General features: G+C 47.4%; 1 protein-coding gene across 8 annotated transcripts in view; it reads right to left on the reverse strand.

Moving 5' to 3' along the window:
- The window catches only part of MEF2D (myocyte enhancer factor 2D), a 97157-nt gene that overhangs the window by 67144 nt on the left and 11518 nt on the right, over positions 1-18495 (reverse strand). Inside the window, exon 1 of one of the 8 annotated variants that reach the window (XM_088151085.1) lies at positions 14783-14799. The exons of the other annotated variants lie outside the window; for them this stretch is intronic. The gene's annotated coding sequence lies outside the window, so the exon portion shown is untranslated. Of the gene's footprint in view, positions 1-14782; positions 14800-18495 lie in introns of those variants that run through there. 8 annotated transcript variants of the gene reach the window in all.

The raw sequence follows: 18495 nt of genomic DNA on the forward strand, positions 1-18495 counted from the left end.
ATTAACCATCTTAAAGAGACCTTCAGAATGACAGGTTTGACAAATCTTCATTGGGTGAGTTTATCTTCAACTCTGAACAAAACAAAAATTAATTACAAGCTTAAGAACTTATAAGAATTTGAAATAAACCGCATAAAGCTAAATAAGGTTTTGAGCTAAGAAAGTTATAAACAGATTAAGTGGACCGATAAATTTGGAATATTGACTTTTACTATAAGATCCTGAAATTAACTATAAAAAATAAACAACTTTTTGTGAGAAACAAACTTATTTTGGCTATCCTGGCAATTGCAAGTCATAACAAAAGATAAGTGATGATTTTAGAAACTGGACACTAGAGGGGACTAAAGATTTTAAGCAGAAGAAAAAAAATACAAAGCCTGATGTCAGTTCATACTGGGACTTACAGAATTATACAAAATGGTATAACATTGGAAATATCAAAGGAGTTTTTTGAAGAATGGAGCCCAAAGTTAGTAACTACAGTATCAACACTGTCAGTAATGATTTCTGCTTCTATGGATAGACCACGTCCAAAAGATGTTAATGAAGAAATGACAGATGTGGAACAAATTTTATCTGACAAGATAGATAAAGTACAGAAAGTGGAACTACAAATGACAGGCCAAGAGAATGATTTGGGAAAGGACACTTTACTGGATATACAAAAGAAACTGGCTGAAGTTTTAAAAATTAAAAGAGAAATACAAGAGAATGACCTGGAAAATGTTTTCTTATTGGATTTACAAAAGAGGCTTGTTAAAGCCTTGAAAAAATCTGTGTGATGGGATAAAGAATTGAAGAGAAATAAAATCCTACAACAATATTTGATTGTATTAAAGATTAAGACTGTTAGAAGTAAAAGGAACTAATATAAAGTTGGTTTATTTGATCAAGGTTAAAATAAGACATTTTGTTGCAATGTTCTGGCAACCTTTTATGGACTTTTTGCTGACACCAAGATTGAAAGTTTATGTTTCGTGGATTTGCTTATAGATAAGGGATGGGCTATGGGATGAAGAGATAAATGTTTGTAATCTTATAGAGGGTGAATTTGTTTCAACTTTGTGATGATGGTTGGAAATCACTTCTTTATATATTACTTTTCTTTTTCCTTATTATAGCCTCTTTTCTTTTTCTTCTTTCTCTCTTTTCTTGGACTTTTTATTCTTTCTTTCCATCCTCTTCTCTTTCTCCAAGTTTAGTTTGTATTAGTAACCAATTAGTACTGTAACCAAAATCCTTAATAAAAATTATATTCGAGAAGGAACGTTCAGGATGGTTGGTGGAGCCAGTGCTTCTGGTCTCAGATGCACACATTAAAACCAATTTTTGTTCTCTACAACTCCCCAGCCCCACATTATTTACAATTTTGCAGATTGATTCTATGCTGTAGGTCAGTGACAGAAAAACAGCCCCCTACAATTATTTTGTTCACGGTATTAATATATCGCCATTTGATAAAGGTCACCAAGGTGGCATACAGCAAAATTAAAAAGAAAATAAATAAATCCCCAAGCCCCATAAACAAGTGAATCAAATCAAAACAGCATTTAAATACTAACTCCAAAGCAGAGACCCCCGGGGGTCTCAGAGCCATGCAGGGCAGCCCCCAGTCCTTGTCCTGTGCCTTGCACATCCTGAAGCAAAAGACACGTGAAACGAGCCGAGAAATAAGGAAACCCAGTTCGAGGAACCCGATGCGCTCATGCAAAGGGGAACTCGAGGCAGCCTGCGTGCCCCGCCACGGAAAGGTGGCCCACCCATCGACGGGACCGAACCCGCTCAGCTCGTGGCCCCACCCTCGGAAGCAGCTCTCAGACTCCCCAGCTGTCCCCAGACACGCTCTGAAGGGGAGCCAGGCACAGGCGAGCGCCGGGCACACGCTGGCAAACGGAGGCTTCACCCCCACGAAGGCAGTTTTCCTCCTCCTGAAAAATAAGGTCGCCAGCAAATACAACCCAGTTCTGACAAGCACGGAAGGCAGCTGGCCGGTCCGCTTAAAACATTAACCTCGAGCAAGCCAAAATTCAGAAGGGCGCTCGAGACTCAACCCTCTTCCCTGCCAGAGGGATGATGAGGCCTGCAGATCCCAGCCCAGCTGGACAGAAAGGCCAGCGCTTGCTGCTCAGTGGGAGGCGTGGAGCTCTGGGGGCCCCACCGAGGTCCGGGTTCAGCGGTGAATTCGCCGGGCTGCCTTCAGATCAGGGGTGTCTGCAGGCAGGACAAAGCGGTCAAAGTGGCGGCCACGCCCATGCAATCATAGCCACACCCCTTTTACATGAAAATGCAGGTGTGTGAAAAGGGGCGGGGCTTCCGTGGCATGGGTGTGGCCACCATCTTGACCAACTTGATCCCATCGCTGCTTCCAATCAAACCTGCCTGTTCTCTGAATTAGGATCCAGCTCAAGCAAGCAAATTCTGCAAGTGGAGGGGAGCCATCGCAGAATCGGCGAGCTGGAAGGGACCTGAGAGGTCATCCAGCCCAACCCCCTGCCCACTGCAGGGATCGCCACACCGTCCCCAACAGATTGATTATAGAGCCTTGGTTCGAAAACTCCCGTGAAGGGGAAGAGTTCTGGCAGGGACGATGCGGAAAGCGCCCCTTCCATCGCCTCTTTCAAGAAAGGGAGACAAAGCACGCTCTGGGTGTCAAATGCTCGAAGACGGCTGATCCACGAGGCGCCCCTTGGCAGGGCCGTTCAGAGCCTCCCTTTGGCTGCAGCAACCAGCAGATTCTGCTGTTTCCTATTCAGGGGTCAGGAGAGAGGAGGACCACCAAGCACCCTGCCACGGAGGCACCAGGAAGTCTTTGGAAGAGTCACCAAAGAGTAACTGCGATGTTCTGTTTGTCTCGAGAAATCTGAACTCCAAATGGGTAAAAAAAGAAGTCTGGCAAGGAATTTTCTCACCTGAAGCAGGAAGCCAAGCTTATGGGGGGCGGGGGGGGAGACAGAGATGCAGGCAGGCAGGCAGGCAAGCTTCCAGCAAGGGGCCTTCAGCCCAGCCCTCACTTCCCTCAAGATGGGAGAGACCCCCTCCCCTCCGGTCCACCTCGTTCCTGACCTACTTAGTCGCAAGACAGCAAAAGCATTAATGATCGAAGAGCCTCTGGCTAATTGCTGCCCGGGAGAGGCTGCAGGGTTACATAATACGGCTGTGCTCTGCCAGGCGGTGGCACCTCCTTTGGGACTGGCAGCCTTTGGCTGCTGCTCCAGAGCAGGCTTGGTTTACAGATGGCCGAGTCCCGTGGAGGCTGAGGTGTCGTTTCTCACACTGCGCCCAGGAAACCTCCCCCAACGCCACGCGTGAGCACGGCACAAAGCAGAGGAAGGGCGGGGGGGTGTGGTCGGCCCCTGTGGAAGAAATTCACGCCCAGAGGATGCCCACAAGCACCCTTTCCATAGAACAAGAGGGACTGAGGAAGGTCTGCAAGCTGAAGCAATCTACTGTGCACCTTCAGCATCTACAATATACTCTCCTTCATAACCAGGGGCACCAAACTCCTACCGAGTCGCTGCAGATGTCAGAGACCTTCCCGAAGGCTCACATTTACTCTGAAAATGCATCGCAGGGCCCTGGAGACAGGCTGGGACAGAGCCTCCCTTGCAGAAAGTGCAACTGGCATGGCCTGGAAGCTTTCCACAGACATTACAGTCCAAGGCAGGAGCCCGTATTTGGGCAAGACGGCCTCAGTCTCGGGGCTTCTGCCCTCCTCCCCACCAGCCGGGAGCACAGCCAGGCCTGCTGCTCTTCGACAGAAACCTGCGACCGAGAGCCGCTGCGCTGCTGCAGCCAGAGAGCGCGGCCGGAGCACCTTCCCTCGCCGGCCCAGCTGTGCACCCGCTTTCCCGTGAGTCAGCAACCTGAGAGAAGCACGCCATCCCACCACCCCCACGCCAACGCGCCACACGCAAGGTGGAGTGACAGCCTGCCAACCTTCCCATGGCAACCAAGCGCGCACACGCACTCTCTTTCCTGGCCCCAGAAAGGTGGCCGCAAGAGCTCTCCTGCTCTGACAAACCGAGCACAAATGGCAGCAGGTGGCGGGGCTCCCTCCCAGAGGCAGGCGAGCCTTTCCCACCGGTGCAAGCTCTGCAGTCTGGAGGGGAAGACACCGGGGGACAGAGACCCCAAGGGGCTCACGCCTCACCTGCCACCCCCAGGAGGAAGGACGGAGGACCACCCACGGAAGGATCCCCCTCCCGCAGAGAGAGGGAGAGGGAGGGGGAGGGGGAGAGAGAGAGAGAGACCAAGAGGGCACCTTTCCCCAAAGCCACCAGCCTCCCCCTACAAGGCCTTGACTGGAACCGAGTGGGAAGGCCCAAGCTCTGCTGGCCAAGCGGCGGCTCTGAAAGGTCTAACCTACAAAGAAAGGCAGAGCCCAGGTAACATCCACGGAGCCCCAAAGGACTCTTTTGGGCAAACAAGAAGGGTTCAGATCTCACCCATGCAGTGATTCTGCAAGAGATCTGACAGCGTTCCACGTGGGATCCCTCCAACAGAATTTTTTTTTTACAAATGGAGCTTGGAAAAGTTGGTTCCCCCTCCCGCTCCTCCTGATATGAAGTCTGTGCCTGAGCATTTCAGGTTAACGGCCTTCTTCACCCCCTGGAATGGGTACCCCCAAAAATGGATCCGAATCTCTAGCCCCAGCTCCTTTTCCGTCTTCCCACTTAGGACTGCCTATCGGGATAAAACAGGACCAAAAGCCGCTTAAGCGGCATCCTTTCTAAGGCATCTAAACGGCGCTACCACACTGCATCTTTCAGAAAAGAAAACTTGTCTCACGGGATAAATAAATAGCCCATCAAATGCAATGCTGAACTAGGGCTGCAATCTGAATGCGACCGGAAGTTACTGGGTTTCAGTTTAGCACCCTTCTGCTGGTCCTCCAAGGAACCGGGTCTTGATTTCACTGCCTTCAGCTTTCCGCTCTGCCTGTGAGGAAGCCGCCGGCGAAATCCACGCAGCTCCACTCTCGATCTGCCCCGTTCTGCTCTTTTGTTCTCAGGCTCCGGCCCAGAGATTTGGGAGGCTCAGACTCTCTTCTGATATTGAGCTAAACTCTGTCATTTAGTTTTAGCTTATCACGCTTAAAAACCTGACACAGTGCGGGGGAAAGTCAAAATACAATGCCGTGGCTAAAAGCAAGTGCAGTTCTAGCTGCATTACGGGAAGCCGTGAAAACATAAAAGCCTTGCTCTATTACTCCTTGGCCAAATCTCACCTGGAATCTTGTGGTTCCCCCACCACCACCACCACCGCCACCACGCAGACACACAATTTAAGAAGACGTTGACAAACTAGACTATATTCACAAGAGGATGATGAGAAAAGGTTGAAAGAGAAGACTGAACCAATAGGGCAGGGCTGTCAGGTAGATACGGGAATAAGTTCACTTCAAGTTGCTCAAGATGACGGAAACTGGCACAACAGAGCTGAATCACAGAAAAGGGGGGATCTGAATTAAAACAACTTCCTGACATGCAAGCAGATCAGCGGTGAAGCAAACTGCCTCCAAATGTGGTGGAAGCTTCCATAAAGATTTCATGGCGGTGCACAGCATCAGGAAGCTGAAGCAGCAGATTTCTTGCATCAGCAGCTGGGGAGCGGCTGACCTCTGGAGTCCCTGCTAACTTGGGAAGGCAGTCAAGGCAGTGTCCTTCTGGATGTCAGCTGAGAGCTTTGATACTGCCAGTTCAATACTGGCTAAACTGGAAATCTGATGAAAGTGGTTTCCTATGCTGCTGGATGACCAAATCGCAAAAGAAATATATGAAGGTGGAGCGATGGAGCCCAGAGGAGAATCCTGCATTGATGGAGCTGAGGAGACACATAAAAAGAGGTGAGACATTCTAAGAACAAAAGACCACGTATGAAAGGTGTGTAAACATGGAAGAAGCAAGGATGGTTTACCACAGAAAGGTATGGAGAGGTGGGGTAATGGTACTGGTGTAAACCAGATCTAGCTCGTGATATTCATGCTAACTTGGGAACCACACATTCTCTAAGTGACCTCTGGCTAAGCAAAATGGGGTCATTACAATCTACACTATTTATTCTGATCACTTCTACTCTTGTTGTAGTTACACTTATCTCTACTTCCTCAACCTCCAGGCTGCCACGGGAGAAAATATTTATTGGTGTTGGCAATCTCCTTCTTCCATACATGGGGATAACCGTAGCTCTGCAGGCAACACCACCTCTGCACACAGAAGATGCCACTTCTGGTCCCCTCCAGTTAACAAGAAAGCAGCCAGAAGATGCTGAGGAAGAACCGTCGGGGTGCTCAGTCACGGCCTCAGTCGAGAAGACAGGCACACGTTCTCACAGTGAGGGGTACCTCCACGCGCTTCCAAGTCAAAGGTCTTATTTCAAGAAACAAAGAAAATGGATTTGTGGAAGCTAGCAGAAACTTATCTCTGCTTTGACGAACTGGAAAACAGAGGCGGAGGAAGGCTCTCTCAAGTCAAGCCCCCAGAGCCTTTGCACCAGCAGATGGGAAGGACCAGCAGATCAGCAACCATCTTCACTCTGCAGTCCCTTCTACTTGGACGTAAATGTAGGGATGGCTCCACCTGAATGGGAAAGCAGGACGCGTTCACTGCTCAGTCCGTCCCATGAATGCTCCTCTTTCAAACAGTGAAGAGATGAGGAGGCTCCAAGCTAGGGGAACCCGAACAGCCATCAGCATCGACGTCAACCAGAGACAAACGCAAGAGGCCAGAACTGCACCGCTGGCCATCTTAGCGACACTTTGGATTCTTGCCTGTCAGGCTGTTGCGCATGGTGGCCATCTTGAGGAAGAGCTACAGGTCGCATGTTGGTCCAACTGATGGCACCAATTCAACAAGTGCAGCGTGGTTGAGACACCCAGCACAGGACCAACAAATGCCACTAAAAAATGACTAAACGTGGTTTCTACGGTTCTGTATTTTCACCCACTATTGAAGGGGCTTTTTGGACATGACTTAGCTGAAGCCCACCCTGTCCAGCCCCAGAAATTGACAAATGAATGCTCATGCGTGGGACAGAAAGACACCCTCCCAACCCTAATTCTGCTCCTTGTTCCCCCAAGAGGTAAATTCTGTGGCTGGGATCCACAGCCCCAATCAGGACCCAAGGAGAATGGTGGCCACAGCCCTTCACGGCCCTCCACAGGGTCGTGTCCTGCTCAAAGGCCATATTTTTCCCACAGTCTCTTCCATCCTTCCTAGAATAAGCCTTGGCTCCCAGCCACCAAGTGCCGGGACAGGCTGTCTGTGGGTAGACGGCACCCACAGGAACGGAGCAGAACTTTCTCAGCTGAGACGAGATCAGGGAGAAAAGGCTCTGCTCACCTGCTGGAGGATTTCTCTCTGGCCCTGAAAAGATCAGCCTTTCTGAGAAAAACTGCCAAGGAGCTTAGAACAACCCGCCCAACAGACCCACAATCTATCGACTCCAAAGACAAGTTTACTTGACTGTCTCACACTTGTAAAAGACAGGGCAAAATTGTTCAGAGTTGTGCCAAAAGTTAGACAAGAAAGAAGGGGGTGAAATGACAAGGAGGGAGATTTCAGGTGGCCTCCAGGAATATGCCCTAATGGTGAGTGCTGTTCAACAGTGGGTCAGCAGGTCTTAGGAGAGGGTGGACTCTCCTTCCCTGGAGGTGTTTCAAAAGAGGCTGGGTGGGCTTCCCTGACGGTTCTGTATTTACTGGGGCTCCTGCAATTCAACAGGACTGTGAGCACCGGATTCCAGATGGGGATGCTGGGAGCAGTAGATTCCAGCACCGGGTAGAGAGTTGGGCTGGATCAACTCCAAGATATCTATCAGCCCCACAAGGTAGACCAGACCAAGAAATCAACACAGGAAGGCTAAAACTATCTTTCTTGAGATTGGCTCTGAGGACAGAATCTTGCAAGTCTGATCGTGCTGGACCTCCTCCTGCTTCTTATATTTCAGCGAATTAGGGAGAGGTCTTATGAACACTATCTGTTGTGGACTTCAGACTAAGCTCCACCCTTTGTCATTTGGGTGAGAGAGCTCCCACAACCCCATCAAGATCATCTGCCTTACTCTCTACAATATCTTCCCACCCTTATAGTCTATCATTCTACCATGCACCAAGCCACCATCTGCTTAACTATGGTTTATTAAACAACTTTTTCATGCTTATTTTCCAACCTGCTGATGGGACACAAAGGTTGGATTCACACATCACACTAAGTCAACTGAAGCAAATCACAAGATGGCTGAGTGCTCTGCATGAACCATGCCAACGATGGGTTAGACAATAAGAATGGAAAAGACCCTCTCTCTGTTTGCCCCTTCTTACAACAGAAACCAAAGATTCCATGAACGAAGAGGATCCATCAGTGACTCTCATATAAAAAAAATTGAGGGGCTGCTGTTTTTAAAAAAGTAGTTCAGAAATGAGAAGCCGGAAGGAAAAGTTAAGCCCTTTCTCAGGGAACTCCAAGCTGAGGCAAGCTGTAGCACTGAAGCATTGCAAAATACCACTGGGGTAGGGGGAGGATTGCAAGCATGCAAGGTTCTCAGAGGAAGCTGAAGCCCCCCCCCCCAAATGTGGGAAACTGGAATGCTCTGTCCCTTGAGGAATTCAGTCCAGCTGGCAAATCTTCATCACAAGGCAACAGCACCGGCTGCCACCTCCTCCACTGACACTCCAACTGGCACCGCGTTGGCCTTGCTGGGTGAAGTGATTGGCTAATTTTATTACTACTCATCACAAGAGCTGCAATGAGATAAAGAGAGAGACGCTGCTGAGCAGCCCCTCTTTAGGCTGAGGACCAAGTAGGGGCATGTCTGTTAGTTACTCTGGATCTGGAGGGCTCAGTGGAATCTCCCAGGTCAAACTCTTCCCATATCAACCGGGGAGGAGGCGGGGGGGGGCACCCGTTTCATGTTCTGCTGGTGGGCCATCCAAATTGCTGCCATCTACATCCAATGACTCCTTCTGCACTTTCTGAGGTCAAGGAGCAGCATGCAAAGCTGTAGGTGAACAACAAATAGATAAAAGTTTCAGCATGTCTAAACTGAGGAGGAAACCTGGCCTCCACAGGGGTGGTGAGCAGATAAGGACAAGCTTAAAGCTTGTACAACCATAACTACGGCAAAGAAGTCATTATTCTCCCAGGCTCTGGGACTGCTGAGTCACCTTTAACACATTCAGCCTGGCTGCCGTATCTGAACCAGATGTTTCCTTTGTAAAAGACTTCTGGGGCAGCTTTCATCCTGGGCTTCAACCAGATGCTTCAAGTGAACTAAAACTTATCAGCTAAACTTGAGAGGATCAGCAAGCGACCATCCAATGTAGGACCAGCCATTATCTGCTGCTCTGTATGTGAGCTTCTGAGTGCTGCTACGCTTTCCTCAGAAATAGGTTTTGAAGGAAGGAAAAAGGAGTCCCGTGGATCATGTGGCTTTTTCAACAGATTACGGAAGCAGACAACTTGTCCCATTGCAAAATGTTAGATCAAGGAGCACCAAGGTATTATCCTTTTTGTATTTATACTCACAAGGTAGTAATGCCTATCTGAAATGGAAAGCATTGTCCTCATCCTTTGTTAGCTTCCACTTCCAGATCTCTGAGCATTCAAAAGATACTTTTGCGTCCCTTCTGGGATATCAGCCCACTCCCTGCAACAAAAACGTAGCTTGGAGGTGACTGTTCTGCAGCCAACCTCACTAACACTGCTAACTGAACCCCCTAACTGGGCAATGAACACTAGTGAAGGATTAAGGGATATCACCTAAAAAGAACAGGCACCCATTTGTGTTCAACCTTTTTTGCACAGCTGGCCAGGTGGAGTAGCAGTTGTGTTCTATCGCAACTTTTGCTCCCGCTGGAAAGGTGGGCTTTTTGTTACAGGTATTCCCCAGTTTAAGAACGAGTTCCGTTCCCAAGGTCTGTCCTTAAGTCAAATTTGTATGCAAGCCGGAACACTATTATTGTATAATACTGTATAAGTAGCATTGTGTAATTAACTCAAATAATTGTGTATTTAACTCAAATCGTTGTGTATTTAACTCGAATTTTGCTACAATAGGCTCCGTTCTTAACTATGGGTCATCCGTAAACCGGGCATTCTTAACCCAGGGACTACCTGTATTTCCAAGGAACACAACAACCTACAAGATGCCTGTTCAACAGCTGCATCTTGCTCCCTGCCTGCAGCACCCTACAAGTTGATATGGGCTACTTCTAGCCCTGGATGTCCCTGCCTTTGCTAATATCGACTGGTAAGAGGTAATCTGGAAACGCTTTTTAGAAAGCTCTCTGGACACTGATTTCAGGACATTCAACCAGTTTGTGATTTGAAGCGGGATCTTTCCCTCTAGCCACTATGCCACACGGACTCTCGCACAGGCGTTCCAACACCTCAACCCTTTTAGCTGCCTTCTGTTTCCACAAGATCTTCTGAGACAGTAAGAAGAAATCACAATGACCTTAAATGTGAGTGCCCTACAGATTTCTTTAACATGTTTACGGTATCTGCAGTTTTATTTTCCATCTCTTTCGTAAAGCATGGTGAAAATAACCAGGCTGGTTTCCATTAACAAAACCTCTGATGGAGATCTGATATTGACAGCTGCAGATAACTCAAGACCCATCTCCCATATTTCAGCAGCCACCAGTCCTTTGCAAAGGCAGCCCCCTCCAAGCCCCCCCAAAAGAAAACAGGTGCCACCAGGAGTGAAAGCAGGAAACATCTGCCTTTACGAGCAAATCCATCTGGAGACAATCCAGCTGTTAGGTGGTGACGCAAATGGGTGCAAAAATAATACTCTCAAAGGAATTTATTTTTTCCTATTATCACATCAGGATCCACAACAGGCAGTTCTTCTCTCATACTCAGACCAAGTAACAAAAGAAAAATCCTAAGAAAGCCAGATGCAAAATGCAAAGAATTTAAGACTTTGATCTCATTAAACAACTGGCATTAGAGTCCCAAAGCCAAAACCACCTTAGGAGAGAAAAGGAGCTGCAGCATCAAGAGGGCTCCTCAAGGAGGGAACCAAAGGAACGCCTCTCTCCACAAGTGTCCTCTGCCAGATGAGATCTCAGAAATGAAGTTGGAGGTACCCAGTCTTTCGCATCCCTGTGAAAGCTGCAGAGATGGGGAGGGGGAATGGAAGGACATTGGGAGCAGGAAATATGGCTTTTGGACAAGCTGATTTCACAGGTAACTTCCAGAGGCACTGAGGAGGGAGAGGGTTACATCCTGATGCTTGAGAATGGAGAAAGGCCTGGAAAATTAGGGCCCCTCCTTGATAAAGATAGATAACCAATGAAGTCAGGGTTGCTATCAGACACATCCAGTTCAAACTGGATCTTAATGGATCCTTCCCATCAGCTGGTCCAGCGATCAACCCAGGAGGGAGCAGCTTACTCACTAAGTGTTCATCAGGCTTCCATGTGGTGCAAGGCTCTAGTCTAGGTCCTCTGCTGTCCATCATGTTGATAAATGATTTGGATGCGGGGTTATTTGGTCAAGGGATAAGAGGTTCCTGGCCTCTCTCAAAAATCCTCGAACAATTTGTCTGGGAATGAACTGCCCATCTTCATTTTGAATTTTGCCTTATACAAAACTTGGTGACAACTTAGGAATATACAGGGATACATCCCTCAGACATTTCACTCACCTTAGTTATTTCACTGTCTCTCAAAACAAGGTATAAAACACCCAATTTGCACTGAAAGCCTCAGTGGCCCGGGCCTATTCTTGGTGGGACAAGGAACAGTGGGCACCAGAAAGCAGATTCCACTAAAAGCCAGTTGGCTGTGGAACCCATGACCCCAAGTTCCCTTGGCTGGAAGTCTTCAAGGGGGATGAATCAAGGGCCCTCCCAACTCTTCCAGTCTATGGCTCTAACCCTACACCTCTCTCTCTCTCTGTCTGATGAGCCTGGATTCTCCAGATGTTCTCTCCACACTATTTGCTTGGCTCCTTACAGCTGCGGTGGCTATATGCCAGCTCCTCCAATCCAGGCAGCCTAATCTGCATATAAAGCCAATGGTCCTCGTTCTGTAATCTGAACGCTAAATCCCTGCGTTGTCTTGAGACTTGCTTCCTTTCTGTTTCTGGCAAGGCAGGGAAGGATCAAGGAGGCATCTTCTAATACAATCTTCCCCCTCTTGCTGTGATTTGCTCCTCCTTGGAAATCCATAAAGCATTTTGCCAGGGAGGGACAGCACCAGTTGCTGGGCTCCCTTTGGATCCTCTCCGCAGCTGTTGCTCCAGCAACAAAGGCAGAAGTGGGACTTCAGCAGTCTAGACGCCCCCAGGAGCAGAAGAGTCTGCTCACCAGCACCGCCCACAGCAACTCTTCTCTCTAATGGTGCATACAGATCACCCATCAGCTCAGAATTATGGGGCCGACATAAGGAAAAAACACCAGCCTTCATTATCACAAGTGCAGAAGCTGGCATGCGCAAACCACAACCACTAGCTCAAAATGCAGCACAAAGCTACAGCTGGCTTCCCAGTGTGGCCCCAAGAGGCACATTCTGCCCAGCAAGATCTCACTCAGTGTCTGCCAGGCTCCATATCCCACCTGATTTTATTTATGTTACAAAATAAAATACCTTTTAAAATGTATTATAAAATTCAGGTGATGGCTCCCATGATTGTAATATAGCAACTGAAGGATACAACCTGTTCCAAAGGAGTTCTACTTTAAAAGCATTCCCACACATCCAAGACAGCATCTGCATGTAAGAGGAGGAACAAATAAAAGCAGTATGGTTTCATCGCTCCTCCAGTCAAGGAGAAGATGTGGATGATGGGTTCGAAAGCAAATCATAGATCTTTCAAATAGGCATGAGACTGTACTGATGGAGGAATTCAGTTACCCTGACACCCTGAAAGAGACAAACTATGCCAAGCCTGGGCCTTCTAGGAAATTCCTAATTTATCTTGCTGACAAGTTCGCCTTTAGAGAGTGAAGGAAGGCACAGGAGGATCATCTAACCTTGACTTGATACTAGTCAACAGAGAAGACATGGTTGAGGACAGAGAAGCAGCAAGAACATTGGGCGAAAGTGATCATGGAATGCTGGTGTTCTTGATTTCAAGGGCAATTACAGGTAGTCTTCATTCAGTGACCACTCATTCAGCAACCATTCAAAGCTGCAATGCAATACAAAGGGACTTACGACCGTACCTCGTAGTTGAGGCTGTCACAGCATCCCCATGGTCACATGATTGTGATTTGGGCATTTGGCAACCAGCTCACAATTATAATGGTTGTAACGTCCCATGGTCACATGATCCCAACAGGAGGTCGCAAACAGTGATCACGTGACCGTGGGACATTGCGCCCATACAGGATTTGCCTAATGACGGCAACTGGAACTGCTGCAGCTGCCGTCGTAAGTTGGTGCTGTCACGTGATGTTGTACTTTACAACTGCGTCACTTAGCAACAGAGTTGCCGGTCCCAATTACCATAGTTAAGGGAGGACTATCTGTAAAGCCAAGCATATTCAAATACATATTTTGGACTTCAAGAAGGGGGAATTTAAGAGCGCTAATAAAAAGTAAGCTAATGGGAAAAGCAGCTCACTAAAGGAAACACTAAAGGCACAATTGTGAACAATTCCAACAACTGTTTCTCAATTGTTGAGAAAATTCCGAACATGCCAACGTGGCTCCCCTAAAAGCTTAGGGAAGAGCTGGAAATGAAAAGGGAAACACACAGAAATGGGAAGTCCAGACAAGTAGCTGGAACTGTTGAGTTGGTGTCAGAAATGCAAAAGCTCAGAGCGAAGTGAGGTTAGACACAAATGCTCAGAACCACAAAAAACTAATTACAAAATGTTAACACGTGACAATGAAAATGCAGAGCTTCTCAATTCCTAATTTTGGCTCAGTCTGGTCCAATCAGAGGCTTTTTATTTTACTGAAATAATTGTGAACAGGATAAAGGAGCCGAAATGAAGCTTAAGGCAGACAGAAACTTCAGGAAAACCTAATTATTTTGAATGAGTTTAAATCTCCATGGCCAGATGAACTGAATTCTAAGATACTGAAGGATCAAGGCTGATGGTCTGGTGGAACCTTTAGGTATTATCTTTTGAGAAATCCTGGAGAATCAATAAAATGCCAGCAGACTGGAGCAGGACAGATCCTGTCCCTGTCTTCAGTAAACCAAAAAAAAAAAAAGAGGAGGATCCAGAGAATTTCAAACATGGCAGGATTCTCCCAAACCCTGAAAGGATACCACACTGAAGACGACTCCGTAGGACACATTTAAGCCCAAGGCAGGCAGATTCTGAATGAGTACAAGGAAAAACCTCCAACAGTAAATGCAGCTTGACTGTGAAACTCATCACCCAAAGAGTATTTCCCCTTTGCTAGAGATAGCTGGGCTGACCCTGGATTATTCTTGCCCTGAGCAGGAGGCTGGACTCAGCGATCCCAACAGCTCCTTCTGATTCCATGAAAGAGTCCTGCTTCCTTGTGAAAGAAAAGCACCAGCTCCAGGCCTCCAGGACATTCCCAAGAATACTTCTGCATGCCATACAGACCCCAGAGACATTTTCAGAAACTAAAAGTGGTGACTGGATGCAGTCCAGCAGCTTCTTTGCTAGCTCTGGGATGGCGGCAAGAGAAAGCAGACAGGGAGCATCTTAAAGAGTTTGTTTTCTGGAAAACTGATATTTCACGGCAGGCAACACCTTAGTGGGAGTCATTTTGTGAGACAATTCATTCCAAATGTGTCCCTGACTCAAAAGCTTTGGCAACGCTTTGCCACAAACTGGTGCTTACCAGGTTTCAGCTGCCCCCATCCTCAAGAAAGAGATGCACTTGACTATCCAAGAGTTTGCAAAAAATATACAGAATGCTGGCCGAGGAGCCTTCGCCGTCACTGCAGGCAGTCGGCCACGTCTTTTGCCCTGTTTGAAATGGCCGAGGCCAGAAGCCCAGGCATCGCACAGCAAGTCTGGTCTCAATTATATCGTGCCAGCTGTGTAACGTCATCTCTTCCAAGCGGTTTCGCTTGAAGCTCCACTCTGCACAGAGAAATGACCTGCTCCAAGCTTATGACCCTGAAAGGCCAGCAGGTTCCGAATATCCCAAGCATCTGGTTTTGCAAAGAGAGCAGACCAGGGCAACCGAGTCTGCTGCAGCTATTTTTAATCGAAGTACATAAAACCAGACCAAGAAGATGCATGGCTTCTCTTAAGGCCTATAAATATGCATTTAAGCTTCATATGCTCTAAATTTGGGTAGGAGCAATAACACATCCAGAAACTTAGATTTTCACCCAAGCAGGCTAAATATTTCCAAGAACTCTTCTGAAATTTGAATCAGTGTGCTAGAAAGTTAGTCGGTACTTTTGGAAGCCTACGACTTTATAAGGCTCTTGTGCAACACCATGATGAAAAGTGTCTTAGTCATGATTATAATTGGAAGAAAAGGTGAGACAAATATGACCTCAAAAGCAGCTACAAAAATTAAAATTAAAAAAAAAAAAGCCAGATGCATGAGAATGAATGTTTCCTGCTCACCCCGCACAGATTTAACTGCTGCCAAACCCTTGAAATAGAACTGGGCTTTGTAAAAAGGCAACCCCAGAAGATTCCAGGAAAGACACCTTGGTGAGAATCGCCAGAATCCTGCCAAGGACAGCTGGCTTGCCACAGTCAACCATGGGCAATAAACACCGGGCATTTGGACAGCACCTGCTATGCTCTAAGGAGCCACCTTGCTAACCAAAACAGATGGAAAGGGTAGAGTGCCCAGGTATTTCCTGGACGAAAAACTGTAGCAGGAGGGCCAGATTAGTCTATAGTGGCAAAAAATCAGAAGTCTGGTAGCACCTTTTCCAACAAACAAATTGTATTAATATAAAAATAAAAATAAATATTAATAACATTTATTTATTTTGCTGCATAAAATGTGTTCGTCAGACTCCCTCTGAAAGAACCAGATTCATGTTTGACTTTCCCTGCAGTGCAAGGAAAAGGAGAAAAGGAATGAAAGCAGAAAGATCAGGCGCTTTGCCGTCCACAAGATCAGCTCTGGGCGCCTAGAAGAAAAAACAGCAAAGCTTCCCTGGGCATCCTGAAAAGAGCCTCCTCAAACTCCATGGGACGTGTGTCAAGCAGGACAACGCCCATGCCTCTGGGGCTTGAACCCCCTTGGGAGACTCTCTCCCCCACCCCTCCAGACCCAGAAGGGGATCAGGGTTGCTTACCTCAGCCCTGAAAACACCAGCCTGGCCTGACCTGGTGCAGGAACCCCCAGCACGCCTTGCCTAATCTTCATTTAGATGTGGAGGTACAACCCTACACGCCGAGAAGCTGGCAATGCTTCATTTCTTATTAGAGGGAGAGAGTTTCAAAAAGTCGAGAGCTTAAGAGAGTTAGAACAGAAGACAAATTGAAACACTTGAATCTCCAAGTCCAGGTTCACCTCAAGCATGAAATTGCTCATCTTCTAGCAAAAATTCACACCGTGTCCTTAATGCTTGACCTCTGTACCAGAGGGCTGGAAGGGGGCCAATGTCACACCAATTTTTACGAAAGAGACCCACAGAAAATGAAACTGTTATTATTAAAAGATTTAAAAACTCAAGCATATGGAAGGATATATGGATGAAAGCCAGTTGGGTGTCGTGGTTAAGGCACCAGGCTAGAAAGCGGGAGACGGTGAGTCCTAGTCCTGCCTGAGGCACGAAGCCAGCTGGTGACCCTGGGCCAGTCCCGCTCTCTCGGCCCTGGGAGGGAGGCAAGGGCGAGCTGCTCCCGAAAAACCTTGCCGAGGGAACAGCAGGGACTTCCCCAGGCAGGTGCCGGAGCCAAAACTGACTCAAAGCCCCCCCCGCTCGGATTGGAAGGATAAGCACTGCAAAAGAGGAATCAACAAGTTTACTGGAAATTTCAGTTATGTCTCACTAATCTCTTACGGTTACACAAGTATACAGGTACAGGCGATCTGAAGACTTCGTTAAGTTGTATTTTTTAAAAGACTTATGGCAACCTTTCTTAAAAGCTCCTGAGAAGACTTAAAAGTCATGGGGTAAATCAGCAATGGATTAAAGAACTGAAGACAGTTAATAAGAGTCAATAAACAGTTCTCACAAGACTGCATCCTCCCATGGGAGCCATGTTTTTTGAAAGTTCATTTGAAGTGTTTTAATAATCTTTTCATCATCAGGAGGTAGGGTTGAGTAGGGAAGTTGATGACATCAAATTATTGAGGGATAAAACCCTCATTTCATACCTGTCCTGATGGGTTTATAACCAGTGAGAATCATCCAGAAAGAGGGGCTGGGATGGAAAGCAAGCTGGCCACCCAGTTGTTAAAAGGGCACGTTCCATGATGGGGTGTTAGGAAAGGGACTGGAATACTGAGCAGCCCTGCGGTCTCCTCAAACAGGTGGCCCAGCCAGGAAAGATGCAGGAAGGACAATCCAAAGGAGCTATTTTGCTGAGAAACAAGGCCCTCATACTAGATGTTTATGCAGTTGTTCAAGGTTCAAGTGGATCAGGGGACATTCTTCTGCCTTTCTCAGAAACCTGGAACCCAACGAGTCTGGCTGGAGAAGTGGGAAATTCAGGCTGATTCAGGGGAGCCATGCAAGACACAGTGAACCACAATTCTTGGGAGGCATTAAGGAGGTGAGGTGACTCCAGCGTCATGTGAAGATGCCACTCACCCAAGGGGCTGCTTTATTTGCAATGATCCCAAACACAGCAGCACGGATATCGTGGAAGAACCAGTCTCCCCACAACACGATAAAGGAGGCTGGCATCTGGTCCAGCCTGTTTCCAGACCCTAACCTATTTTGTGGGCGGGCCATCCCTTCAGCTACAATATGCTCCCTTTGGGCTCACCCGGGACCTTCGGTGAACCACCTGTGAACTCACAGGCCTCAGGATGAGCCATCAAGGCTTGGAAACCAACCAGCTGGAGCCAAACAAACAGAGCAGGCAGAAAGAGGACTTCCCTTCCCTCTCCCTTGCCTTCTGTGCTTCACCTGCAAAGTGAAAGCGTAAAGCCAGACAAAGGGTTGGGAACGGTCAGGAAGACAATGTGTCCCTGGGTTCTGTGGCCTCTCCGTGGCCCCATCTTTTGAGCAAGGCTTATAAGTGACTCAAATCCACCGAGGAAACTGCTCTGACAGCCCAGCCTCTTCTGCCTTGCAGACCGAGAAGCATCTATTTCTTAATATCTGAAAGTCATACCCAACTTGCAGCAATGTTTCTTTGAACGTTTGCCAGTTTGCAAACTCAATTCTAAAAGCTGAAAAGACTGACCAAAAAAGCATTCAATTCTCACCTTTTCACATCTTTCCTACCCAAAATCTGACCATCTATTTTTCATTAAATGTGTGACTAAAACAAAATTCCCACAGAAACTCTCAGGGTGCTATAAAATCAGAAATTCTTGGAGAGGAAGGAGAATGTTAGAGGGGGGAACAATAAGCCAGGATAAAAAGGATGAGAAAGAAAAATCAGATAATTTGTTTTTGC

The sequence above is a fragment of the Python bivittatus genome, unplaced genomic scaffold (assembly GCF_059951505.1).
Source record: "Python bivittatus isolate LINGU-HERP-01145 unplaced genomic scaffold, Pbiv_v1 ctg000660_np1212, whole genome shotgun sequence".
Lineage (NCBI taxonomy): Eukaryota > Metazoa > Chordata > Lepidosauria > Squamata > Pythonidae > Python > Python bivittatus.